Here is a 27,777-nt window from a genome sequence, read left to right on the forward strand (position 1 = left end):
CGTCAACATCAGCACCGGCTCAAAACATACAACGCAAGTGAAGATGGGCACGAGAGGCACTCCGCAAGGGGCAGTACTATCCCCACTTCAACATTGCACTCCTAAATCTCCCACCTCTTCTCAATCAGGTACAGGGCATACGCCACGCCCTGTACGCTGATGATATAACCACCTGGACAACCACGGGAAGTATGGGAATGATTGAAGAACAACTACAAACCGCGGCGACAACAGTTCAAAATTATGCCCGGGCGTGTGGACTAACGTGCTCACCCGAAAAATCCGAACTGATAGTCTTCCGTCAACGCAAGAATCAAGACACCATCAATATCCGCGTAGACAACTCACCCACCCATCAAGGAAGTTCAGACCATGAAGATACTGGGTCTGTACATAAATAACAACGGCAACAACCTTCTTGCCCTCCAGAAACTACGGCTCGTGAGCGAGCAAGTCGCCAGGATGATCGCCAGGATAACGACGCGCAAATCGGGGATGCGAGAAGACGATACTCTGCGACTGGTGCAAGCTTTCGTTGTAAGCCGCGTCGTCTACGTAGCGCCCTACCTCCGCCTTAAGAAGCGTGACATCAAAAACCTCGACATCATAATCAGAACTGCCTACAAGAAGGCCCTGGGACTCCCTCTTGCGACATCGACGGACCGGCTCTTGCGACTGGGTGTGCACAACACGATCGATGAGCTGATAGAGGCACACCTTACGGCGCAGGTGGTACGGCTCTCCACAACTCGAACTGGCCGACAAGTCCTGAGTGATTTAAACATCAATTGCCCCCGACAGCTAGACACCAAAACCGACATCCCAGCCTCATGGAGAGGACAACTCAAGGCAGCTCCACTACCCAGGAATATGCACCCTGATTTTCACCAGTCAAGACGACAAGCACGAGCCGAAGCCATGAAAAGACACTACGGCGGGCGCGAGGGCGTGTTCTATGTCGTTGCTGCGGGTCCCGAGCAGGGAATGACGGCCGTCGCGGTAGTGCACCAAAATACAACAGTCGACGGACTAGTACTGGCTAGCCAGGACATACTAGCTGCGGAAGAAGTGGCGATTGCTCTAGCTGCAACACACACTAGCTCAATATACATTCTCACAGATTCACAGACAGCGTATCGCAATTACCTCAGGGGCAGGGTCGCATCGCTAGCAGCTAAAATCCTGCAAGATAGCTACATCCGTGGCTACCAACCCACACACAAACACTTAATATGGGTACCAGGTCACCAGGGCATCCCAGGGAACGAGAGCGCACATGCCTCAGCCCGAGCATTTCTCCCCCGGGCACCCAGTGCGGATGCCGTGGAACCTCCTACCCCACTACTAACTTACAATGACATACTTCAGCACTTAAGATTATCCCGTCGGGTCTACCCTCCGCCGGCTAAGACACTAGATAAAGGGGAGGAACAACACCTCCGAAAGCTACAGACCAACACTTACAACAACCCACGAAGACTACATGCCATAGACCCGGAGTCATTTGACTCACAATGCAAATTCTGCGGGGAGAAGGCGGACCTGTACCATATGGTATGGGCCTGCCAACGAAATCAGGCGATCACTGTTAATAACCAGCCAACGCAGGAGGGGTGGGAGGCAGCTCTGTCCAGCTCGGACGGAAAGAGTCAAAAGCAACTCATCGAAAGAGCCCGGACAGCAGCCTACGCCAATGGGGTTCCGGACTGAGAGCTCCATCCACGGCTACAACCTCCTAAACCATTTCATTAAAATATTTTCACCACCACCACGATAAGAGGAAAGAGTGAAACAAAGACGCGCGTCGCAACAAACGCGTCCGCCGAAGCGAAGACGCTGGCTGAAACAACAGATACCCCAAGTTATAGTTACTAGCGTAGTGAAGCTTTCGCTTCAAAATGCATATACAGCCCACAAGCGTCCGCCTACATCCCACTCTCCAAAGGCTTCCACCCACCTGCATCCAACCTCCAGAAGGCTCCACCTACTGCCAACCAGACAGCAAACCCATGGTGAAAGCTAATTCAGAGACACAAACGGGTCGCCCAGCAGATGAAGCTGAGTACAGGAGGCGCAAACGATTGGTCGTCTTTTCTAGCATGCAAGCGCCACTTCACTAGCAATCCTAAAATAGCATGGGTCTCTGAAGCCTCGACCTTTCACCCTTGACCTTTGAGATGAAATGACTTGGACACTGTGTCGCTAGGGCAACGTCATGTGGTACGAAAGTTTAGAAGAAACTGTCTTTTAGGACAATGGTTTAAGAGATAAGCCTTGTTAGCGCCCTTATATAGACGAAATTCCGTCGGCGACTGTTGCTGAGGCCGCGATAGTACCAAAACGATGGCGTCGCTACAGCCGTCGCCTAGTCAACGAAGTGGCGAGTCCGTCGACGGCGTGCACAGCAGATACCAGGAGCAGCCGCCACTTATCCTTTCTTCCCCCCCCCCCCCCCCCCAACTCAACCCACCATCGCCATGACCTTAGCATTTGATTCGACACAGTGGAGACCATGCTTCACAGAGCTTTCGCTCGTATAACTCCGCTCCAGCCGCGTTGAACCCCAACCACTTAATTTTCGACTGCTAATCGCTGCCAGGCTCGTAAGCAAATGATGTAAGCTCACTGTACGTCTGTAGAATTACGTACTATCTGAATTAAATATCTGCTGAACTTGTGAAAAGCATGCAGAACGCTGTCTCCGGAAGCCTTTTTTTTTTTGTGGTGTAGTATATAAGCCACCACCGATTTCCAGCGGAAACTAGTGCTTCGCTACATGTTATAACGGATACTGTGAGCCTAACTGTGCTTGGCACCGCTGGCTTCGTCAGAATTATGTCGTATGCAGTGCAACTCGAGAACAGGAATTCCGGGTTGTTTCGTCTCCCTCGATCAGGCTAGTCTTGGATCGGGTCGAGCACCGATTCCTTTTTGGCGTTCTCGGGGCTTTCGGCTTTCCGCCGGAGTTCGTAGAGCGGTTGGAGCGGCTGTACTCTGATCTTACAGCTTGCTTGCTCTTCAACGGGGCGTTGACCGCACGTTTCAGGATAGAGCGCGGTATTCGCCAGGGTTGCCCCCTGCCACCTATGCTCTTCGTGTTATGTTTAGACCCGCTCTTGCGTCGCGTAGCACAGTCTCCGTCGATTCGCGGTTTCCCTTTGCCTGGCCAGGGCCAGGTGAAGGTGTCAGCGTACGCTGACGACGTGTCCTTGTTTCTGAGGGACGAGGACAGCTTCGTAGCGTTTGTACGGCTTTTTTCCCGTTACAGCAAGCTGTCCGGCGCCCTCCTCAACAGGGGCAAGAGCAAGGCTCTGCGTTTCGGGGCCTTCGCTTCGGACCTGCTGGGCGAGGTGGAGTGGGTCCCGGCTTGTAAGGTGCTAGGAGTCGTGTTCCTCTCCTCGGGGGAGGTAGCCCGCGACTCGTGGACCGAGTTGAGAGCGACCACTGAGCGACGCCTGACAGTAGCAGCGCGTTTCCGCCTGTCGCTGTCGGAGCGCGCGTTTATCATCAGGTCATTATATAGCTCGCGTCGCTTGTCCGCCGCGCACCTTTACGCGCCGCTTGGCCACTCTGGGCGGGAAAAACGGAGATCGTCGCTCGCGCGCTCCTCCGTCTTCCCACGCGCATGGGCGGGTTCAGCCTGCCTATCCTGCGCACAATGTGCAGCGTGCTGGCTGTTCGAGGCGTCCGCGACCTGGTCAACGCCACCGACTACCCGGGGAGAGGGCTGCTCGCCTACCTTCTCGGGACTTCGCGGCGCCTCTTTTTTGGTGAACTCGTAGGTCCTCCAGCCGAACAGCAGCCGGCGTTCTTCCGGTATGTCTGTCGGACGGCCGAGTCTCTCACCGCCACCCTGCCCGAGGTCGACGTCTCTCAGACGCAGGCCTCCCGCGTTTGCGAGCTCCTTGCCATCCGGGAGGCTACACCTGAACAGCTAGAGCGGAGCAGGCGGGTACGGTGGCGAGACTTGACGTCGCACTGGATACCACCAGACGTCCGCGACTTCGGCTGGCTGCGAGGCTGGAGAGTCCTCCCAACGGGGATCCGCATCGCCGCGTGGGGCATCGCTCCTTCCTCTAGGTGTCCCCAGTGCGGTGCGACCGAGACCCTCGAACACGCGCTTTTTGAGTGTGTCGTAGCGCGCAGTTTTTGGCGGCTGATGTCGCGCATGTTTTTTGTTAGCCTCGACTCGCACACCAGGCCGCGCGACGCATTTGTGCGGCTCTTGCTGTGCGTCGGGGCCTTTGTTTTGTGAGCAGGGAAGAATGGTGGGCCTGTTGGTAAGGCATGTCAAGGGAGAAAACCAGCCAAAAAAGACGGAAACACAAGAAAAGAACGACACAGGACAACGGCTGGACTAACAACTGAATTTTTCATTGAGTACAGACCGCCAAGTAATCACCACGCATGCGCCAAGGCAACACTCAAACATGATCACTCAAATAATCAAATTCTTTTGCCGTTAATGCTATCGATGGTGAGCTGACGCAAGCATCACCATGTTTGGCAATCTGGAAGGCCTCAAAGATTTCACGAGCCTTCCGTGTTTTTCCGCAGCCCAGGATGGTGACATCTGCGAAACGTGGGGAACATTTTCCGGGACATCTACTACAATGCAGAGCAAGATTACCATCTTCACCAGCGCCGACTTTTGTTCTGTGCTTGCGCAACCTCTCGTTCACACAGTCCCCTGTCTGACCTATATAAAATTTTCCACAGGTCAGCGGAATCTTGTAGATCACTTCGGTCCGGCACTTTGTGTACATAGTTCTATGTTTGGTCGTGCAACGCTTCTTATTTCCGCCAGGCATAATTCGTGCGCAAAGACCTGAAAGCTTAACTGGCGCAGAAAACACCAAATTGACCCCCTGGCGCTCGGCGACTTTCTTAACATTGTGCGCCACTTTGTGCAAATAAGGCATGACTTGCACTTTTTTCCTTTTGTCAGGTGCATCATTGTTTCCCTTCTTGGCCATGCCATTCATCTCCTTTAATACGGATTCAGCGACCGCTCTCAACATTTCTCCTGGGAAGCCTGCATCAGATAGACGGTGGGCTTGCGTAGTGACACTGGTTGACACGGTGTGGCAGCAACTTTTTTTCACGGCGTTATGGAAACAAGCCTTAGCAATACCTCGCTTGACTAGTTTAGAGTGGTTAGAGTCAAAGGGTAGCAGCCCCTTTTTTGTTCTTGGTGAGTACATCCAGCACACATGGCCTTTTCCAGAAAAGGTTAGCAACAAGTCTAAAAAACGGATGGAATTGTTAGTGGCTAGTTCGTGAGTAAACTTCACATGGGATGAGCAGCGCCTAAAGGCACCCAAAACATGTTCAACCATCATCTTATAGGAGTCAATAGGTCCGATGTTTAAAAGCACTAAAAAGTCATCAACATATCTGACAACTCGCAGAACACACCCGTCGTCCAAAAAACTTACAAGGGAGCGGTCAAAGTTTGCTAAGAAAATATTGCAAATATTTGTATAGGAGCTTGTGTAGCCCCAGTGCTTTGCAATATTTTCTTAGCAAAGTTTGACCGCTCCCTTGTAAGTTTTTTGGACGACGGGTGTGTTCTGCGAGTTGTCAGATATGTTGATGACTTTTTAGTGCTTTTAAACGTCGGACCTATTGACTCCTATAAGATGATGGTTGAACATGTTTTGGGTGCCTTTAGGCGCTGCTCATCCCATTTGAAGTTTACTCACGAACTAGCCACTAACAATTCCATCCGTTTTTTAGACTTGTTGCTAACCTTTTCTGGAAAAGGCCATGTGTGCTGGATGTACTCACCAAGAACAAAAAAGGGGCTGCTACCCTTTGACTCTAACCACTCTAAACTAGTCAAGCGAGGTATTGCTAAGGCTTGTTTCCATAACGCCGTGAAAAAAAGTTGCTGCCACACCGTGTCAACCAGTGTCACTACGCAAGCCCACCGTCTATCTGATGCAGGCTTCCCAGGAGAAATGTTGAGAGCGGTCGCTGAATCCGTATTAAAGGAGATGAATGGCATGGCCAAGAAGGGAAACAATGATGCACCTGACAAAAGGAAAAAAGTGCAAGTCATGCCTTATTTGCACAAAGTGGCGCACAATGTTAAGAAAGTCGCCGAGCGCCAGGGGGTCAATTTGGTGTTTTCTGCGCCAGTTAAGCTTTCAGGTCTTTGCGCACAAATTATGCCTGGCGGAAATAAGAAGCGTTGCACGACCAAACATAGAACTATGTACACAAAGTGCCGGACCGAAGTGATCTACAAGATTCCGCTGACCTGTGGAAAATTTTATATAGGTCAGACAGGGGACTGTGTGAACGAGAGGTTGCGCAAGCACAGAACAAAAGTCGGCGCTGGTGAAGATGGTAATCTTGCTCTGCATTGCAGTAGATGTCCCGGAAAATGTTCCCCACGTTTCGCAGATGTCACCATCCTGGGCTGCGGAAAAACACGGAAGGCTCGTGAAATCTTTGAGGCCTTCCAGATTGCCAAACATGGTGATGCTTGCGTCAGCTCACCATCGATAGCATTAACGGCAAAAGAATTTGATTATTTGAGTGATCATGTTTGAGTGTTGCCTTGGCGCATGCGTGGTGATTACTTGGCGGTCTGTACTCAATGAAAAATTCAGTTGTTAGTCCAGCCGTTGTCCTGTGTCGTTCTCTTCTTGTGTTTCCGTCTTTTTTGGCTGGTTTTCTCCCTTGACATGCTTTGTTTTGTGGCGCCAGAGAGGCGTCGCTTCCTTGCAGGGCCGGCCTCAACGCGCCATGTTCCCCATGCTGCAGAGGATTCGGGCGCGCCCGTTTCAACAGGCGTGTTTAGATCATATGATCCTCCCAGAAGACGAGTTCCTGCGGCGGTGGAGCACCCGCTTCATCGCCGCCAGCGGGGGCCGCGTGACGGTGCGGCTCCTGCCGTATTGAGTTTGTGGTGCGCGGTGTCGGTGCGCGTTCATCGTATTTAGTGAGCGTGCTTCCCCCCGCGATGCCTGGACATTATGGACCCTTTGAACATTCTGTGCTGTGAATGATTTTGTGTGAATGGCGACAGCAGTCGCCGTCGTGTACTTGTTTCATAGCTTGTTTGTACCGAGCGACACTAGTCGCTGCCTTGTTTTTGTATTTGTGAGGGACTGTGGTCCCTTTTTATGTATAATGAGTCCAATAAACTTCTCTTCAAAGCAACCGCAGCCGCTTCTGATCTGGACGCTATGGGTTCCACCGTCAGTGAGCATGCGCAGAACAGTAACCTGAAACTCGCCGCAGTGGTTGTCGGGCTCGGCTGCTCACCTGAAAGACGCGGGTTCAATCCCGGCCGCGGCGGTCGCACTTCGATGGAGGCGAAATGCTAGAGGCCCGTGTACTGTGGGATGTCAGTGCAGCATGTTAAAGACCCACAGGTGGCTGAAATTATCCGGATCCTAAACAGTCCACAGCAGTGGGAGGCTGCTTTGTCCAGCACCGAGCCGAATCACCAACTTCGGCTGGTGACCTGGGCCGAGGACGTCGCGACTAGGCACTGTCTGGACGCCAGAACCGGCAGCCTGAAGGCCACCCACAATGCTGCTGCATAATTTTCGTTTCTTTTATTGCGAAAGCAATACTGCTAGCACTTTTCTGCCGTCGGTGGAGGTCGTTCCTTCGCTCCGGCGCAGCTGCGACGCACGACCACGTGACAGCGTGACGTCACGACCAGAGGAGAGCAGCGGCCCCAACTCGTCTCTTCGGCCGTAGTCGTTCCTTCGCTCGGCGCGGCGGCTACCACGTGACGGCCTCCTCGGCCCGCCGCGTGAGGGCGCTCGCGGAGAGCGGTTGGGAAAAAGCTGGTTGGGAAAAACAAATCAAAGAACGCAGGAACAGATTATAGATGCTGAGGGAAAATGTTTAGAGGGAGACGATGCTGTGAACTACATTACGTCATTTATAGCTGCGTCTTTTAGCAACGACAATGGGGTAATCTCCCCAAGTGCGGCGGCAACACAGGACAGCACAATAGAGAACAGCTTACAACTGACTAGTCTTAACTGGGAAAAGGCGGAAGCGAATATTCCTAGAACCACATCCTCAGGGATAGACGAAATTCCAATTAAGCTGATTAATAAACTTGGCCCAAGAAGCAAGGAAGCGCTGATAAAAGCATTGGAGACAGTCATAACAAATCAGCAAATTCCGCACAGCTGGAGACAGAGTAAAATGAATTTGATTTATAAAGGGAAAGGAGATAAGATGAACATAAAATCTTTCCGTCCGATTACGATAACATCTGTTATGTACAGGCTGGCAATGCAGGCGGTGAAATTAAAAATGCAGTCATGAGTAGAAGGTAATTGGATACTCGGAGAACTTCAGAATGGGTTCAGAAGGGGTAGTGCGCTTAGATGATAGCCTGTTCGTGCTTACCCAATGCACAGAAATAGCCAAGGCGGAAAACAGACCTGTTTTTAGCCTTTCTGGACATAAGCGGTGCGTACGATAACGTGAACAGGGAACTCCTGTGGAGAATATTGCCACGCGCCTACCGCGCCGCGCGGCCTCCGCGCTGAGTAGAAGACGACGACGAAGCGGCGGTGTGCTCTCGAGGCGCGCTTGTTCTGTTCGGTGCCCTGGAACCTGCTGCTGTGATTAAAAGAAGGCTCCCAGTCTTGGGCTCTTCCCGACGCCTTTCTCCACGGCCCCTCTGGTCGTGACACTGGTGGAGGTGCTGGCCGATGCTCCCTACTCCTGAGGACAACTCGACGCGCCCGCCTCTTGTGACCACCCCTGCGCACCAGGGTTCTCGGTCCGCCCTGCGAGTTGCCGACGATACCGTTACGGTGCCACCACGTGCCAGCATTCTCGCAAGAGTTACCTGTGACGAGCCACATAGGGGACTGCGGGTTGTCGAGCCTAATGTCTCCCTCGTACTCACTAAGGGAGTTGCGGTGGCACGGGGCCTTGGATCCCTTCATGACGGTTGTACAGAGGTCCTTGTCACCAACTTCTGCAATGAGCATCGACATCTGTTTCGTGGCACAGCCATCGCTTACGTCGACTATGTTCAGGAAGTGGCCGAATGCTTTGCTTGCGAGGAGGGCACACCTGGAGCTGACACCGAAGCGGTCATCAACGTAGACATCAATCCAGGCCTTGCACCCGCTGAAAAGAGGCAACTCCAGGACCTCTTGCGGGAGTTTGGTGCGTGTTTCACGTCGTCGTCTAAAGTGCGACAAACGTCGATAGTTAAACACCGCATTATCACGCATGAAGGAGCACGACCCATCCATCAGCAGCCCTATCGTGTGTCCCCTCGTGAGCGAGATGCTATCCAAACACAGGTCGAAGAGATGCTCACAGACGGCGTCATCCAACCGTCAAGCAGTCCGTGGTCGTCTCCTGTCGTGCTCGTGAAAAAGAAAGACGGGACACTACGATTCTGTGTTGACTACAGAAAGCTGAACAGTGTGACCAAGAAAGACGTGTATCCGCTCCCGCGTATCGACGACTCCCTCGACCGACTTCGTCAAGCCAAGTACTTCTCTTCGGTCGACCTCAGAAGTGGTTATTGGCAGATAGAAGTTGATGAGAGGGACCGTGAGAAAACCGCCTTCATCACACCAGACGGGCTGTATGAATTTCGCGTCCTCCCATTCGGGCTCTGCTGTGCTCCTGCCACGTTCCAAAGAATGATGGACACCGTTCTAACAGGTTTGAAGTGGCAGACCTGCCTTGTTTATCTTGATGATGTCATCATTTTTTCCGCAACGTTCACGGAACATCTACACCGCCTCAGGACTGTCCTCGAAGCCGTTCGATCCGCCAACCTCTCCCTCAAACCAGAAAAATGCCACTTTGGTTTCACCGAATTGAAGTTCCTCGGGCACGTCATTAGTGCTGACGGAATCCGAGCTGACCCAGAGAAGCTTGCTGCCGTTGCTGCCTTTCCGGTCCCCGTCCACAAAAAAGCAGTCCGACGCTTTCTGGGCCTGTGCTCCTATTATCGCCGCTTCATTAGAAACTTCGCCCAGCTCGCCAGCCCTCTGACGCTCCTAACCCGTGATGACACGTCATTTTCCTGGGGCAACGAACAGCAGGCTGCCTTCGACGAGTTACGACGCCGACTCCAATCACCGCCCATCTTGGCACATTTCGACGAAGATGCCGACACAGAGGTGCACACGGATGCGAGCAACGTCGGCCTTGGCGCCGTTCTAGTTCAGCGGCAAAGCGGTGTCGACAAAGTAATTGCCTACGCCAGCCGCGCACTGTCACGCGCTGAGTTGAACTACTCTACCACGGAAAAAGAATGTTTAGCGGTAGTCTGGGCCGCCGCTAAGTTCCGCCCATACCTGTATGGCAGACCGTTTTGTATCGTCACCGACCACCACTCGCTGTGCTGGCTGAAAAATTTAAAGGACCCTTGCGGCCGCCTAGCACGTTGGGCATTACGCCTGCAGGAATTCGATTTCACCGTCACCTACAAGTCAGGCCGGAAACACACCGACGCTGACAGCTTGTCCCGCGCTCCCGTCGACCCTCCTCCACAAGACACCACCGACGATGATAGCTTCCTTGGAGCGGTCAGCACGTCTGAGCTCGTTTCCAGACAGCGTGCCGACGCCGAGCTGCGTCTGCTCATCGATCATCTCGAAGGTGGCTGCCCTGAAATTCCACGATACCTCGCTCGTGCACTTTCGTCGTTCTGCCTGCGGAGAGGAGTGCTTTATAAAAAGAACTCTACTTCAAGTCCGACAACTTACCTGCTCGTCATACCGTCTGATCTACGGGATGAAGTCCTCCTTGCCTGCCATGATGAACCAACTTCCGGCCACCTTGGAGTTACACGCACCTTGTCCCGAATCCGGCAGAACTATTACTGGCCCAACCTTACTTCCAGTGTGAGGCGTTATGTCCGGACATGCCGGCAATGCCAGCGGCGGAAAAAACCCGCGCTCAAGCCTCCTGGACTGCTTCAATGCATCGAGCCGCCCCAAGTACCATTCGACAAAGTCGGCATGGACCTTCTGGGGCCATTTCCCCTCTCGTCGACCGGCCACAAGTGGATCGTAGTCGCCACAGACTACTTGACCTGATACGCTGAAACGAAGGCCCTGGCGCGGGGTACTGCTGCCGAAGTTGCCCACTTCTTTATGCCCGACATCGTGCTTAGACACGGCGCCCCATCGGCCATCATTACTGACCGAGGCAAGGCGTTTACAGCCCGACTCCTACGTGACATCTTAGCGCTTAGCCATACAGCTCATCGACCAACAACAGCATATCATCCCCAAACCAATGGTCTAACGGAACGGCTCAACAAAACATTGGCGGACATGATCTCGATGTACGTCGACGTTGAACACAAAGCCTGGGATGAGGTCTTGCCTTACGTCACCTTCGCATATAATACTGCGACGCAGGAAACCACCCAGTTCACCCCGTTCCGTCTCGTGTATGGCAGAGAGGTCCGTATGATGCTAGACGCCATGTTGCCGTACGGCGACGCAGAGCTCCCCCCTGAAGCAGGCCACTTCGTGGAACAAGCAGAGCAGGCCCGTCAGCTGGCCCGCTTGCACATCAAGGACCAGCAATCCGCCGATGCCCGACACTATAACCTTCGGCACAGGGACGTGCACTACGAGCCGGGTGACCACGTGTGGGTGTGGACACCCGTGCGCCGCAAGGGATTGTGCGAAAAGCTTTTAAATAGGTATTTTGGCCCGTACCGAGTCCTGCGCCGCCTGAACAGCGTCAACTATGAAGTTGTCCCCCATGGAACTGTGATCACCGGCCCTCAGCGTCACCGGCCGGAAATCGTGCATGTAGTGCGCTTAAAGCCGTACTTTGCGCGTGACTGAGCGCTGTATTCACGCTTCGTTTCGTACCTTTCTTCCCTTACCCCACGTGTGTACTTGACTCTCCCCGCATGTCATCTAGCGCGCATTGTATAGTTCACCTCACCCCTATTTTTCTTCTTTTTTTTTGCTCCTCCTCCTCTCCCTGTACATATCCCATTCCACATCGAGACGATGTTTGCTTTCGCGGGGGGGAATAATGCCACGCGCCTACCGCGCCGCGCGGCCTCCGCGCTGAGTAGAAGACGACGACGAAGCGGCGGTGTGCTCTCGAGGCGCGCTTGTTCTGTTCGGTGCCCTGGAACCTGCTGCTGTGATTAAAAGAAGGCTCCCAGTCTTGGGCTCTTCCCGACGCCTTTCTCCACGGCCCCTCTGGTCGTGACAATATTGAAAGATTTAGGTATCGGTCATGAGGTAATTGATTTTCTACAGGAAATCTACCGAGATAATGACGTTGAAATTACATGGGAAGGGAAAAAAGTACCACAACTGTGGGGGTGCACAAAGGATTAAGGCAAGGTTGTCCTCTATCACCGCTGCTGTTCATGCTCTACGTGATAAATATGGAAAGAAAGCTAGAAGAAAGTAATCTAGGTTATAATCTGTTGTACAGATTAGGCGGAAATGTAGTTGAGCAGCGACTCCCAGGTTTAATGTATGCGGACGATATTGTACTGTTATTAGATAGCCATGAAGATTTACAAACTTTGATTAATTGCTGTGGAGACGAAGGAGACGCTCTAGGATTCAGTTTTAGCGCAACTAAATCAGGTGTGATGATTTTTAACGATACAACTGATCAGGTGCTTACAATACAAGGCCACGAAATACCCAAAGTGGCCGAATACAAATACCTCGGGATATGGCTAAACGAAGGGCAGATATACACGGAAAAACATGAACAGGCTCTTAGGGCAAAAGCACGAAGAGACGCCGGGATAATGAAACATAGGGCATTATGGGGGTACAACAAATATGAAGTACTAAGAGGTATTTGGCAAGGAATAATGGTGCCGGGACTTACTTTCGGCAATGCGGTTCTGTGATTAAGGGCAGAAGATCAGTCGAGATTAGACGTAAATCAGAGAGCTGTTGGAAGATTAGCACTAGGTGCCCACGGCAAAACCACAAACGAGGCAGTACAAGAAGATATGGGCTGGGCATCGTTCGAAGCACGGGAAGCTAAGAGTAAAATACTATATGAAAAACGCCTGAGAAAATTGGACGATAACAGGTGGGCAGCTAACGTATTTAAATATTTATAGAGAAAGAGCGTTGACTCACAGTGGCGGAAAAGAACTAGAAAACTAACCAGTAAGTATGCCGGTCATGAGGACGGAGAAAGAAAGAGCATTAAACGACAGGTTAAAAACGCGGAAGTTAAAAATTGGATGAATTCAATGGAAAATAAACATAGTGTAGAACTATATCGATACTGGAAAAGGCAGATCAGGACAGAATTTTGCTATGGTAGCTCAAGAGGCAGTGCCCTACTTTTTGAAGCTAGGTCAGGGTGTCTTAGAACGCGCAGCTGCAAAAAGAAATTTAACGAAGAAGATGACACATGTGCAGTGTGTGGTAGATCTGTGGAAACAATTGAACACCTCATAATCAAATGTGATGGTATCCATCCGGATGTCGATGCAGGCACAGTCAATCTTCCTGAGGCCCTAGGGTTTAAAGGTAACAATGGTCATGTAAATAAATCTGCAGTGGAAGTTAGCAAAAAGCGATTGGAGGATTGGTGGCTGAAAAGCAGAGATGTGGCATAAGGTTAGAATTGTAGGAAACCGTAGGTAAAGATGATGGCGAATCTTAATGAGAATTGCCAACACAGTAAACAAAAAAAATAGTAAAGAAAAGCTGAGCATGGTGGCAATTGCCACCACCCCGTTTCAAAGGGGGCGCTCCTATCCATCCATCCATCCATCCATACACGGGGCGCCGCAGGCGCGCTCCGCTTAGTCATCTCATGTCTGAGGAGTTGTACAAGGCGTCGCTGGAGCGACGTGCTGCGCGCAAACGCCGGCGCCGTGCCGAGGAGACAGATGAAGAAAGGCAAGAGCGGTTGGCTAAGCAACGCGCCTATGGCGCAGAATGGCGAGCACGGCGGCGTTCTACAAGTTCAGTGAGCGAGAGTAGTTTCATGGACTCTCTGAATGCTGAAGAATCGTCTATGAGTAGTGCAGAGCGATATAATTACCACAGAAGAAAGCGCCATGTAGAAGAGCCACCGGACCGGAGAGAAGAACGGCTTGCTAAAAGAAGAAAGACGCATGCAGAGAAGAAGCAGAACGTTGTGGTGAACCGAGGCGGCGACATTATGGCTCAACGACTGGAAGAACAAGAGATGAGAGTCGTCGAGTTTGAGTGTTCAGACCAAGAGTCACTACATTACGGACCACCAAAGCGTGTTCATTGGAATAAACAAACAGTAGACACCATGTTGTGTCCATATAGTAAATCCTTTAGTTCCACAAAAGGCGAAGCCATGCCAAACCACCGGCAGAGCCACGCGCAGCCAGGGAGCTATTGCTTTCGAAATCACTCAGGCTTAACCGGAGCTAAACCACAGCTAATTTGTTTGGGCCTTCAAATAAAAAAAGTTTTTCACCACCACCACCGGAGCCCTCCACTACTGCTTCCCTCATAGCCTGTGTCGCTTTCGGACGTTACTCCATCAACATAATCCTATTATGTGTCTATACACGCGATATATAGTGTCCAGGGTCTCAAAAAGCGGAAAAGGCGGTGCCGTTCCGTAGGTGTTGTGCAGCGAAACTCGTGTCACAAGTGGATATGCGGAAAGAGAGTGATTAGAAAACATGACATGTAATGCGAATTAAAGGTCACCGCATGTCTCAAATGGTGTAACTTTTTAACGTATGTGATGTCCAGTCTTTAAAAATTTAAGAAATTCAGTCAGGACTCGCACCTGCGACCCTTGGATTGCGAGTCGGATACGCCCCTTTAGGCCTCGCAGGCAAATTTTCACTGCAGTAGCCCTACTAGCCCCATTCCCGAAAAAAAAAAAAACGATGCAAAACCGAGCCTGCGGCAAAACAAGCTTCAGGCACCCGTATTTTTGTGGGAATGCGGCTAATATATAAATGTAATACATCGCGCCAATTGCATTAACTTTCGAGAAGCTTGCAGGCAAAGCTACCGCTCCAGTCCACGTAACTCGTCGAAATAGCCAAAATTTGTTCAGCCACAGCGCCGAGGGTAGCCACGTTTTCGAAATTCTAAAAACCGATATAGATGTTACGATGGTCTACCGGTCTCTCAATAATTAATGAGCCTAACGGTAATAGTTAAAACAGTATACTGTTCAGTATTTGTTCACAGGCTGCTAGTGAGCACGTCTTAGCTCTATTCTGATGTACCGCACCGATGACAATGGTGTGCCGAAAAAAGCACTCTTCTAACTCAAAAAGCCCATTTTTGAAAATTTCAGAAAGTTTTATGTGAGACACCCTGTATACTGCCCACCGTGGCAGGTGGCAGTTCGCTTACTGATTCGTCGCGAGAGGTTGCTAGGGGATAGCAACCCGAGTCTCACACGCCCCATCAATGGCAGAATCGGTCGTCACGGAGCAGTGGCGCATCGCTTAACCGCTGCACCACTGCCCCAAAATGGTATGACTTCCAGCGATCTATAAATGTAGAGAATGACTAATTCTGCATTAACCCATTAACTCTATCACGTTACGCCTCCGTACTAAAATTATGCCCGAAAACCTTTCGGGCATAATTTCCGCAGAGGCGTTACTAGTAAAAATACAAATTTTCGCTCAGTTTATAGCTAGGTGCATTGAAATTTCGCTCAGTGATTTTTATCAGAACCCTTTTCGTTTTAAGCGAGAAAAAAAAAATAGAAGTTCAGCGCGGCACCTCGAGCCATGGTTGTCGCGTACCGCCACTTCAGTGCTCGGCAAGCTTTCGCCGGTTCCCCAGAGTCATAGGCTGCCCGGGAAGCGCGCTGCAGCGAACGTTAAAGAGATAAGAGTGCTTCAGGGGGCTCTGCGTCGTCAACGGAGCCTGTGTGTTGGCCGGTTCGAAAACCAGAATCGGTCCACGGCGCCATGACTACCGTCGCGACGGCTTAATCGCAGTGGCTGAGTACGCATGACGTAGCGAAACGAAATTCTCTCGTCACCACTGCTGCATACGACGATCGCTAGGCCGCGCGAAAGCGGTGTTGCGATAGCGGCAGCAAGGTGGCTTCAGTAAGCTGAGCGCTGTGTACGTAAGACAACAGCTACATCGTGACTTCGGCAATGGTTATGAAGGCAACACAAGAAGCTATGCAAGCAAGTCAATCTGCGGTCTTTGAAAATCGCCATGGAGGTGAGCCACCATATTTCAATTATCCTCCGTCTATAGGCGTATTTTAGACCATACATCAAAAGGGTTGGTTGGTTGGTTGGTTTATGGGGTTTAACGTCCCAAAGCGACTGAGGCTATGAGAGACGCCGTAGTGGAGGGCTCCGGAAATTTCGACCACCTGGGGTTCTTTAACGTGCACTGACATCGCACAGTACACGGGCCTCTAGAATTTCTCCTCCAAAGAAATTCCAGCCGCCGCGGCCGGGATCGAACCCGCGTCTTTTGGGACAGCAGCCGAGCACCATAGCCGCTGAGCCACCGCGGCGGCACACATCAAAAGGGGAATTGCATGAGGCTGTGCTCCTCGCGACTCGACGTACGATGATTCGGTGTACCGCTGGCACATGCCACGAAGGGAAGAGCTCTTAGCTATAGAACAGCGCGTTTTCATTGTAGCATCCGTTGCTGCCGCTTCAACATTCAGCCGCCTCGTGTTATCAGAAATGTATGACCCCACTATTACCTGCTGAGGATCGATAAAAATCAATGATGACAATCACTATCTGATAATACACAAACGCAGTGGCGCGAACTGTATTTTAAGGTGCTTATACTATTAATAACTGATCGAGATATAGGCCGCACGATCTTTTCTTTTTATACTAGCCGCCGCGTTGGCTGTGAGGTTATGGTGCTCAGCTGCTGACCCTTCAGAAGCGGGTTCGAACCTGGCCATGGCCGTGTTCTGCAGTGCAGTGGCGGTACGGGGCAACCATGGCTTGAGGTGCAGCGCTGAGCTTCAAATTTTGAAGCGAAAAGCTTCACTAGGCTAGTCAACACCGCGCTTTGCGTGAGCCGTAGCCCAGCCGCCGCGGTGGCTCAGTGGTTATAGTGCTCGGCTGCTGACCCGAAAGACGCGGGTTCGATCCCGGCCGCGGCGGTTGAATTTCTTTGGAGGAGAAATTCTACAGGCCCGTGTACTGTGCGATGTCAGTGCACTATAAAGAACCCCAGGTGGTCGAAATTTCCGAAGTCCTCCACTACGGCGCTTTGGGACGTTAAACCCCATAACCCAAACTAACCTGAGCCGGAGCCCAGATTTGCCACTTCTGCGCATGCGCGAAACCGAGTGACGTCACGCACGGCGCAAGTGGCCGCCGTCGCCGCTGACGCAAACAAAAATAAAAAAGACGTCAGAAATAAAATATCACGAATAAAAAATAAATGAAAGAAAAACAGCGCGCCAGGAAAAACATATCTCGGTGGACACCCGAACCGCGCCGTAAGGGAAGGAAAATGAAAAGAAAATTGGTTTTAAGGAAAGGAAACGCGCCTATCTCTCTCATATCTCGCTGGATACCCGAACGACGCCGTAAGGGCCTTAAGGAAAATGAAATGAAAATTGCTTTTAAGGAAAGCAAAGGCCCGACTCTCAAATCTTGGTGTACACCCGAAAGGAATGCACACCACAGTACGTCTCTAAAGCAACCTTCTAAGACAGCACCGTATTCACTACACGCGCGGCTCCTCCCCCGCCTCCGTACACTTTGTATACCGAAGACAATACGTTTCGGAAAACCAAGAAAGCTATACAATAAGTGTAACCGTAAGTATATAGTAATAAGTATATCACCGCAGCTTTTCGCTTCGAGATATCCAGGCTTAACCTTAGCTAAGCCTCAGCAAAATCTTTTATGCGAAGCGTACTACTTTAGCTACCACTTCAGCCCTTCACCGTGGTTATGCGCCTCCAAATCACGTGATACATGACGTCACACCACGTGACACGATGACGTCACGACAGTGGAGAAACGGGGGCCCACCTCGCGCCGTCGCTGTGGTTGTGCGCCTCCAAATTAGGCGACACGATGATGCTTCGCATTCTCCAGGCTTAACCAAGTTAAGCCTCAGCCAGTTTTTTTTTATTTCTCGCTTAAAACAAAAAAGGCTCCGATAAAAAAAAAACCTAGGCGAAAACGGTTTTACAACGACTTGACTGCTTAAGCTCATCCCTTCGAAAATGTACCACTCTGTACACTTTGGCCAGCTTGGACACAACATACTTTAAAAAATGCGTAAAATGCCTCACTCACCGTGTACATAAGCTGTATACTGATGCATTGCCCGTTAAAAGAAAATTACGCCCCTGCAATGTTCCAGCAACAACTGCGCTTTGATTCATCAATTCTAAAGACGCAGAACTTTTCTCGGATGCCCTACAGCAAACATTGCAAAGGCAAATTAATTTGACTGCTCAGAACCTACGATAACTTCCTGCTATGGGATATGGCGGTGAATCCTTCGACATGTTCCTTCTTATTGGACAGCACAACCTATGCATGGACCGGTATGGTGAATTGGTTGTATCAGCAAATTTCTGTTTAAGCCAAATGATTTTTAATCTCAAAGAAGTGCATGTCCTGAGGTCAAACCGCGGTGGCACTCCCTTTTTGGGACATTCTCAGCCTTGCCTCCATTCCAGGGCTTTGTTGCGACGTCGTTTCTTATTTTCAGATGGATTTGATGTAGCTTCGTACAGACTTTGTTTATGGTTCAGTTTTCAGTACTTCTAGAGCTTTGTAGTCTGGGAGTGTTTTGATTTGAACTAGCTTTCATACTGCTTCCTAAACACTTTATAAAATTTTCACGTACACAGAACATTATTTCACTGTAATACCTACCATGTTCAACTATTTCCCTGCCATGAAACAAAGGCCGAAACGACCATATATTGTGTGTTTTCTCGTGTGTGTATTGTGACCAAAATTTACAATTTAATTCAGTGCATCAAAGCGGAACTTTTGCCAAACTTTTGTATAATTTGAACTTGCTTAAAGTGTTTCATGTCTTATTATCAAAATTTAGTTGAGAAATCAAGTTATTTAGGCAAAATTTGTACGGAAGTTGCAATGACATGCTTGTTTCCAAAAATTAATAACGAAACTTTCGAATATACAAATTGTCTGCCTCTGCCATAGCAAATACTTCTGAAACAATAAAAGCTGGCTAGTTGAGTATTCCGGCTAGAAAAAAAAATCTCTTTAGTTCCTATAGTTAGGCACGCCATTGGGTGTAACAGTCAGTCGAACCCATCGCATCGCAGGCGTGGAAACCGTACCGACGAGACAAACAAAACCTTAGAGATCACTGCGGTGACGTGCATTGGGAGCATGCGAAAGCATTGATGCCTCCTTCCCACTCGTCGCTTCTCTTTGCTTCACTTTAGACTGTTCGCCTCTCTTTTTACATCTTCCAATACTGACGTCTACCGCTATTTTCACGTCCTCGCGCTATGTGCACGTCCGGGGCAATTTTGACGTATAAATGATCTTTTGGCCACTGATTCATTAACTAATTATTCAAGATCAATGAAATTTGGTGTACAACCAAGGTTGCATTTCTTCCCTCGATTTTGACGTCTAGTACTGTTTTCACGTCCTCGCGCTATATCGACATCCGATACTATTCTGACGTCTAAACGACATTTCTGGCTCTAATTAATTCAATAATTTCTCCGCATCGACCAAGTTTTGACGTGCATCGTCCTCACATAATCTTCTATCACACAATCATTCTATTTCGCTTAAAGGCCGGTTCATATGCAAAACTGAGCGATTGAGTGGCGCGTCGCAGCGAAAATTTCCAACTTGTTGGAACCTCGCCGCTCATCGCAGCGACGACTCAAAACAGATTTTTCCGCCACAGCGACAGGTTTCGCTAGCATGTGAAACACGCTTAACTCTCACACGAACGAAGAATCGTCGACGTAGCCAAGTAATGCTTTCTCATTAATAACGTCGGTAACGTCAATCCCCTTTTGAAAATGTGCGCTGAGTCTAGCAAAACGGGCCCAAATAAGAAACCAACTGACAAGGCGACCACCGATGTTCCAGGCTGATTCCTCGGTTCTGCGCACTCTAAAGTTGGATGAGACAGCATCCTTCGAGGCCATGGACGCAGTTAAATCGCGAGATATGCTACGTTTCAAGGCGCGTGCAACGCTGGAGTATGCGACTACTTCCAGCTTCTTTGCTACGCTGTTTTACAGCGCTTCATAAATAGCCGCCACGCAGAGGAAAAATAAATTAAAATAAAATTAAGCCTTAGTTTTCTAGCTGCAAGGAAAATGGCGCAGCATGTATAAGAACTGCGCGGGAGTTTCTGAAATCGACCTTCGGTATCCACCGTTAGCGGGCTAACGGTGACCAATAGGCACGGTACGAAAAGAAGTAAGAGAGAAAAAAAAGTTCTGTGACGCATTGAATAAGAGCTGCGTTTTCGAACACGAAAGGTAGCAGTTCGTATCTTCTTGTTTTTTTAATCTTTTTTGGCATCTTCAACCAAGGATTAACAAGACGCCAATGATTCCCAATGTTCCCTGGGTCTGTTTCTTTTTACGCTGTATTTATTTATTTATTTATTTATTTATTTATTTATTTATTTATTTATTTATTTATTTATTTACAGATACCTTACAGGCCTCCAGGGAGGCATTGGGCAAGGGGGGAGCAATAAATATGTGCAACAGTAGCTAGAAAAAACCAAAAATGCGTAGAAACAAACGCTGTTACGTTCTAAAAGCTGATTGCAAATTATCACGACAGTACAAAATGCATGCAGAAAAACATTGGGTAAAAAAAAATAGAATATAAATACGACATAATAGTAACGGGAAAAAAAAGAACATGAGCAAATACACAGGAAGGCAAACGGGCTGATAAACAGGGTGTGACAAAAAAAAAAAAACAGGCATGACTCGGGCAAGGAAGAAAACGTGCTAGGTGTTATCGATATAATGTTTGACCAGATGATTATGAAACGTGTCGTGGTTGCGCTGCGATGCAATGCAGTTTGGAAGATCATTCCATAGACATATAGCACGTGGGAGCGGAGAAAAGTTAAAGGCGTGAGTACTGCCATGAATGCGCGTGTAGCTGAGGTTATTATGCGATCTGGTTGATGAATAAGAGGGTCGTTGCAGGTGCGATAAAGGTGACTGAGTGGCATAGATTAATTTGTGAAACAGAGATAAAAGGGCTATGTATCGACGAGTTCTTAATGGAAGGAGAGAAAGTTTCAGCTTTATTTGGGTAACGCTTGATTGAAAACTATAATTTCGTGAAATAAATCGACTAGCCCTATATTGGATTGCTTCTAGCATGTCAATTAAGTACTTCTGGTGAGGAGACCAGATGGAAGACGCATACTCGAGCTGAGATCTAACAAAAGTTAAATAGTTCTTTGATACTTTACAGTCGAAATCACATTTGAAGAAGATGTGAGGCGAGCCGAGAGGTGACACCATAAGTTAGGGTACTGTGGCTTTAATAGAGCAAAATTACTGAGAATTAACCGCCCGCAAATCATTTATTGCCTTTGGTGGGTGTGTGTTACCATTTAGGTTGCATTTTGAGGCAAAATGTCGCTTACAAAGTTCTCATTCGAGCTGGGAGGCGAAACCGGAAGTAGGGGTACTGCACTGTTGAGAGTGAAATTACGCTACATAATTTTCATGGCCATGTAAGTTGGGGACTGAGTTTGTCCATATTACTAGGGAAGTTTGGAAGATCAGGAAGAAGGAATAGCAGGTGTAGAAAAGATAGCTGCGTTTTCAAACGTGAAAGACAGCAGCTCGTATCTGCTTGCTTTTGATTATTTTCTAACATCTTTAATCAAGGATTGAGCTTCAGGAGTAACGTAACGTAAGAGAGAGATAGCTCTATGTTGTACAGTGATGGTGGTGGGGCTAAAAACATATATTAAGCCCCATAAGAAAGTTTGGGGGGGGGGGGGGGGAGGGGGGGAGGTAGGGTGTTACATATGTCTTCCGTCATGGGCGGAGTAGCCCTCAGTCCAATACCTCGATGTTTGACGTATCGATGGGAGCGCATTAGCGCAGAAGTCACATCTGGCCATGCAGTTTTTTGTTTGTTTCTTTAAGCAGGTCAGCGCCCGGCCATTTCTGACAGGTCTTGCTTTCAAGACGAAAACTAATGTTTTGCGTTTGCGTGTACATGCGGCTCAACCCAATACCCACTAACAAAACACGTGCTTTTACACGGCCAGCAGAATTATATTTTCGTTAATTTTCGCCTTCTCATATTGCTGGCGGCGATGAGGTTCATGCCGTGAATTTTTCTTTTACCATTTCGACGAGTTCGCTGTCTGATGACCCAAATAATCGCGTGCCTCCGCTACAGGCAAAAGTCTTATCTTTTATTATCTTTTACGTTTCTTCGTCGGTGACGTGCCTACAGCGTGTGCGCCAACCTTCATCACATCAGCACAACGAGGAAATATCTCTTCATGCGCGCGGTATCCATCAAGTTTCTAATTTGTTAGGAACGAACGATTCCCGTTTAATTTCAGTCCCATCTGTCTCTTAATGAATCTCGGTGATGCCCCTGATTCGACCGCTTTTCCATCCGTCTTTTTCCTCGTACGGGAGATATCTTTGTTTTAACTTTTGCTTCCATCTCGACATCCCAGTTCACGCCAGCTGTCAGAGGGACTCGCTACTTAATTTATTTATTTTTTTACAACTAAACGCTCGCATCCTAATGATCGTGCGGTGAGCGATTTACCCGCTTATTTGTGTCCCCGTCGGTGGTTTCCGCCAGTATAAATGGGTTTCGTTCAAAATCGTTTTCAACCTTAATTGTGCCGGCGCTGCTTGAAATTAAGTGCGACAGACACGTAACCAAGTTTTCAACTTAGAACTTAGTTCTTGCTGCTTATTTATTTAATTTTTATTTATGCGCTTTTCGAGGGTGCACTTTCTTGCACCGAAATATATAAGGCTCATATTCTCAAACTGTAGGCGAGGAAGAGAGCGCTTTTCTCGATGGCCGCGGTGCTTCGTTACTCGATTCCTTGATTGTCCCGTGCCGCACATGCTAAGCCTAAACCGTCCACATTCGCAGGATCAATCACACTTGCTGCTGAAGGTATATAGATGGCACTGTTTAAAATCGAAACTGCCTCGGGACTCGGGAGCGTTACCGCGCCTTTCCTCTCTTACTATAGCATCGCCACTATTGCAGCGCAGTAATTTATCCTTGGTGTTCGTGCGAGAAACCACCCTTCTAAGAGCACATGCAAGTTTACTTATTTTGGAGCGTTGGCCCGTCTAATACTCGCATTACTCAAGGTCGCGTTAGTATGAAACGAAAGGACAATCAAGTGGGACCATTGGGTGGTACCACTGGTACAAAATGAAAATCTTTATTTGCCATCAAATACAGATGGGGGGATTGTAGAAAAAAAGCTGTCCTTGGACAGCTTGACGGGTCCACAGTCCCTTATTTTGGCAGAGTGGCGGCATCACGTAACATATTCTTGATATGCAAACATATACATACATATTTAATATGATACAGACTTAGTACTAGTAAACGAAAACAACAGAAAACAACAAAAAGAACAGAAAACAACAGCGGAACTCACTTCTACAAATCCAAACGAAAACAACAGCAAGGCTAGATAACATTACATAGAAACCAAATACATCTGATTGTGGATTGTGGATCCCCCAATTGGCGTAGATGTTCGCAGTGGTATCAAAGGACTCAGCGCGTTACAGAGCATAAGATTACTGTCGAATCAAAGCGCAGCATATCATAGGGATTCGCACCGACAACTTTTGGTTCCCCAAACCATGACTTCTTGAAACTTCAAACGTCCATTACGGCCAAAATAATTGACGTAGGACATTGGAAGTGGTGTCAAACGATTTGTCTTCTTGCGCTGTATATGTTGACAACCAAGGCGTAGTATGTCGTAACTCTAAATTGGTTATACTGAGCACACCGGATATAACGAAAGTGTAGTATGTCGTAACTAGAAATCGGATGTAACGAGCTCAACATCAAACAAATGCGAACAATGTAGAATCAGTAGCGTTGCAGCGAACTCAGCAGGATGCCACAAAGGCTTTCGCCTTGCTGCACGTAAAGTGACGAGTGCTCCCTCTGAATTTTTTTTCTTGAGCAATTAGTCAACGAATCATCCGGTGCCGAAAACAGCTCCTCTACAGCGCAGCTTTCAGTATCTGATTTTGTGGGTTTAGTGAGGGTGTCAGTGTAGCCAGGTGCCGTAACTACCCCTTGCAAGTGCCCGGCGCTTCCTCGGACGGGGTGCGTGGTCGTAAGACACCGTTAACCGGGTTTCGAAATGCCTCTCGGAAGGTTTCCGCGAGTCAGTGGATAAGTTATATGCGGTTGTAACGAACGGCACTGAAGCAGGCAAACAGGGGTGGACAACTGTACAGCACCGGGAAACTTACCAGACGATTACGATAGTCGGTAATCGTAATCGCAAACGCACCGTTCGCACAGTAGTGTAACGCCAACGCCGGCCAGATCTAACTATGAAAGCCGCCTTAATACTTCATTTATCATGTATAATACATACATAACAACAAAAACTTCCACATTGAATCGCAGAAGTCAGCCACAAGAGCTGCGCAGTAACAACGATGGTTTAGAAGAATTTTTTGGGGGGCTAGATGGTGCATGTTGTAAGAAAAGAACAGTAGCGCAACCAAGACGAACACAAGAGAGGACAAGACAGGACTAGCGCTAATGATGACTAGCGCTAGCGTTAATGATTGTCATACCATGCAAGGGAGCTATGACAAGCAGGTTGAAAGATTACTTTCGGCAGGATTTCCTGGCACAATCATCACAGCGGTTGCTGAAGCCCTGTTAAACAAGATGAAGGCCATCAAGTTGCAGCAGCCATGGGACAACAGAAAAGCGGCTTTGAAACCTGAAGTAGTGCCATATGTGCACAAGGTAGCCCACCACTTGAAAAAAGTGGCCAACAAATACGGCGTACCGGTTGTTTTCTCGGGCCCACGCAAGCTGGCACAGCTCTGCGCGCGCATCGCGAGCAAAGACAAGAGTGGGTGCCGCATCAGACATGCAAAGAAGTTCGTGAATTGCTGCATCGGGGTGGTGTACGAAATACCGCTGTCATGCGGGAAGGCCTATGTGGGCCAAACAGGGCGGTGCATCAATGAAAGGGCAGGTGAGCACGCCCGGTCAGTGAAGGACATAAGTGGTGCACACCTTTCTCAGCACTGCGCTGAGTGTTATGAATGCCCTCGAGCGGCAGAACATTTGCCACAGGCAAGATGCAAGTACTGCAAAAAGTTTCAACCACGGTTTCATGAGATAAAGATTTTAGGTAAAAGCAAAGACACAAGGGCAAGGTAACTATTGGAAGCATTTCATGTAAGGAAGAGAGGTGTATCTTGTGTTAGCGATACGTCGGTGAACCTCTTCAAATCGGAAATGGCGTATCTTGAACGGTTCTGCAGATAGTGTTGTGTGGAAACTGGTATCCCTCTGCACGTGTCCTGGTTTTCCTTATATTTGCCGTGCTGTTAGTGAATAAAGTTAAATGAAGTTTAACGCTAGTCCTGTCTGGTCCTCTCTTGTGTTCGTCTTGGTTGCGCTACTGTTCTTTTCTTACAGCAGTAACAACGCATTACCGAATATCGTAATCATGGTATGAGCTATTTTCAAATGTTTTAAGTGTGCCAACAACACCAACAACATGCAAGCACGAAATGCAGGAAGAGAATCCCCCGGCGCTTCTTCTTGCAATAACTTTTCTTCGTTAATTTTTTTGGAGATAGATTTAGGTGGTGCTCTCTGAAGGGCTGCGTCCAAGTCCTAATATGCTCTAACCCACCGCGGTGGCCCAGTCACAGCTCAGTGGTTAGAGCGCTCTGTTACTCAGTAGGAAAGCCAAGGTACAGTCCCAGCAGCCGCGGAGGCCCCGTTTCAATGGGAGCGAAGCACAATAGGCGCCCTTGTGTTGTGTGATGTTAGTGCACGTTACAAATTTCCAGGTGGCCTCAGATAACCCGGAACCCTCCACTACGGCGTCCCTCTTAGCCCAGTAGTTCCATTCTTTTTTTAATCTAAAACTCTCGTCTTCACCTCCTGGTCAGTGAGATGTTATTGATGTGGACAATGGAGTGACACCCTTGAGGATATATCCCGTGTTGTCTCATGGTCAAAGTTGGCTTGGCAACACCTATGCTTGTAAGACACTTTTAAGGCGTAAACCTTTCGCCCATAAGGCTGACTCAAGTTGGCTTGGCAACACCTATGCTTGTAAGACACTTTTAAGGCGTAAACCTTACGCCCATAAGGCTGACTCAAGTTGGCTTGGCAACACCTATGCTTGTAAGACACTTTTAAGGCGTAAACCTTACGCTCATAAGGCTGACTCAAGTTGGCTTGGCAACACCTATGCTTGTAAGACACTTTTAAGGCGTAAACCTTACGCCCATAAAGCTGATTCTTTTTAGTGCGAAAACACTGCTCCAGACGTACCAACCCCAAGCAAGTATTTTGTCATCTTGTCTTGTCTTCCCAACCAGACATGGGCATCCTCACGAGGGTAGACCCTCGTGAGGGTGTCCTCATTCAGTCGGTAAGCTGAGGGTGAGGGAGGATTAGAGCAGAAAAATTTGCGATTGTGAAAGTAGTTCAGTTAGTTAGTTCATTGGGGTTTAACGTCCCAAAGCGACTAAGGCTATGAGAGACGCCGTAGTGGAGGGCTCCGGAAATTTCGACCACCTGGGGTTCTTTAACGTGCACTGACATCGCACAGTACACGGGCCTCTAGAATTTATCCTCCAAAGAAATTCCAGCCGCCGCGGCCGGGATCGAACCCGCGTCTTTTGGGTCAGCAGCCGAGCACCTTAACCACTGAGCCACCGCGGCGGCGATTGTGAAAGTAGGGCAAGATGCACGGGTTGAGGCTGAGTCAGAAAGTTGGTTCCTGCCCCGGTCATTCGTTAAGTTTCCCGTCCGGGACGCAACCGATTCCAGAACACGCGCAAATGACGACTAAAGGAAGATTACAAAACACGAGCTACCTAAAGTCGAGCTAGGGTACGCAGGCCTTCTTTGGACGACTCGTCTGTTCGACCGCACCCGTGCACGATCCTGCTTATGCCGCAGGGTGTTCACCAAAGGCTCTTCTGCCTCCATCCCCGCTCACAGCGCCCCCGTACGCACGCCTGGCCGTAGACACTGCTACACTCGCAGCCGACAGTGGCTACACTCGCGTCCTAATTTTGGCGATCGCTTAGAAGGACAGTATGTATCGCGGCTTCGTGTTGAACTCCGCCGCCCCCTAGGAAGCCGCTGCTCATTAAGAAGGCCTGGGCTTTCTCTCGCGCTCCTTGGCCACTACTACCACAAGCAATGCACTAGGCACTGAAAAAGAAGGCAAAATTAAGTCTGACATAGCAAGTTAAAGTGACTTCTAAGAAGCCAATTCGTCATTTATCAGCGTGCATGTATTCTGAGGGCATACATGTACGCATGTATTCGGAAGGGTTAACATAGGAGGCATTTGATGTTTAACCAGTGACAGCAATTTATACTCTTTTTCTTTGTTGCCAGAACATCCATTCATATGGACTTCAGCAGAGTGGTGTTCTGAGCCAGTTGGTAAAGCATGTTTAAGGGAGGCGTAGTGCGAAAAAAGACGGGGACGAGAGAGACACAAGACACTGTGTCTTGTGTCTCTCTCGTCCCCGTCTTCTTTCGCGCTACGCCTCCCTTAAATATGGACTTCAGATTGCGCGGTAAAGTTTGTTATT

The sequence above is a fragment of the Amblyomma mixtum genome, chromosome 5, assembly GCF_055824585.1.
Source record: "Amblyomma mixtum isolate Tamu chromosome 5, ASM5582458v1, whole genome shotgun sequence".
NCBI lineage: Eukaryota > Metazoa > Arthropoda > Arachnida > Ixodida > Ixodidae > Amblyomma > Amblyomma mixtum.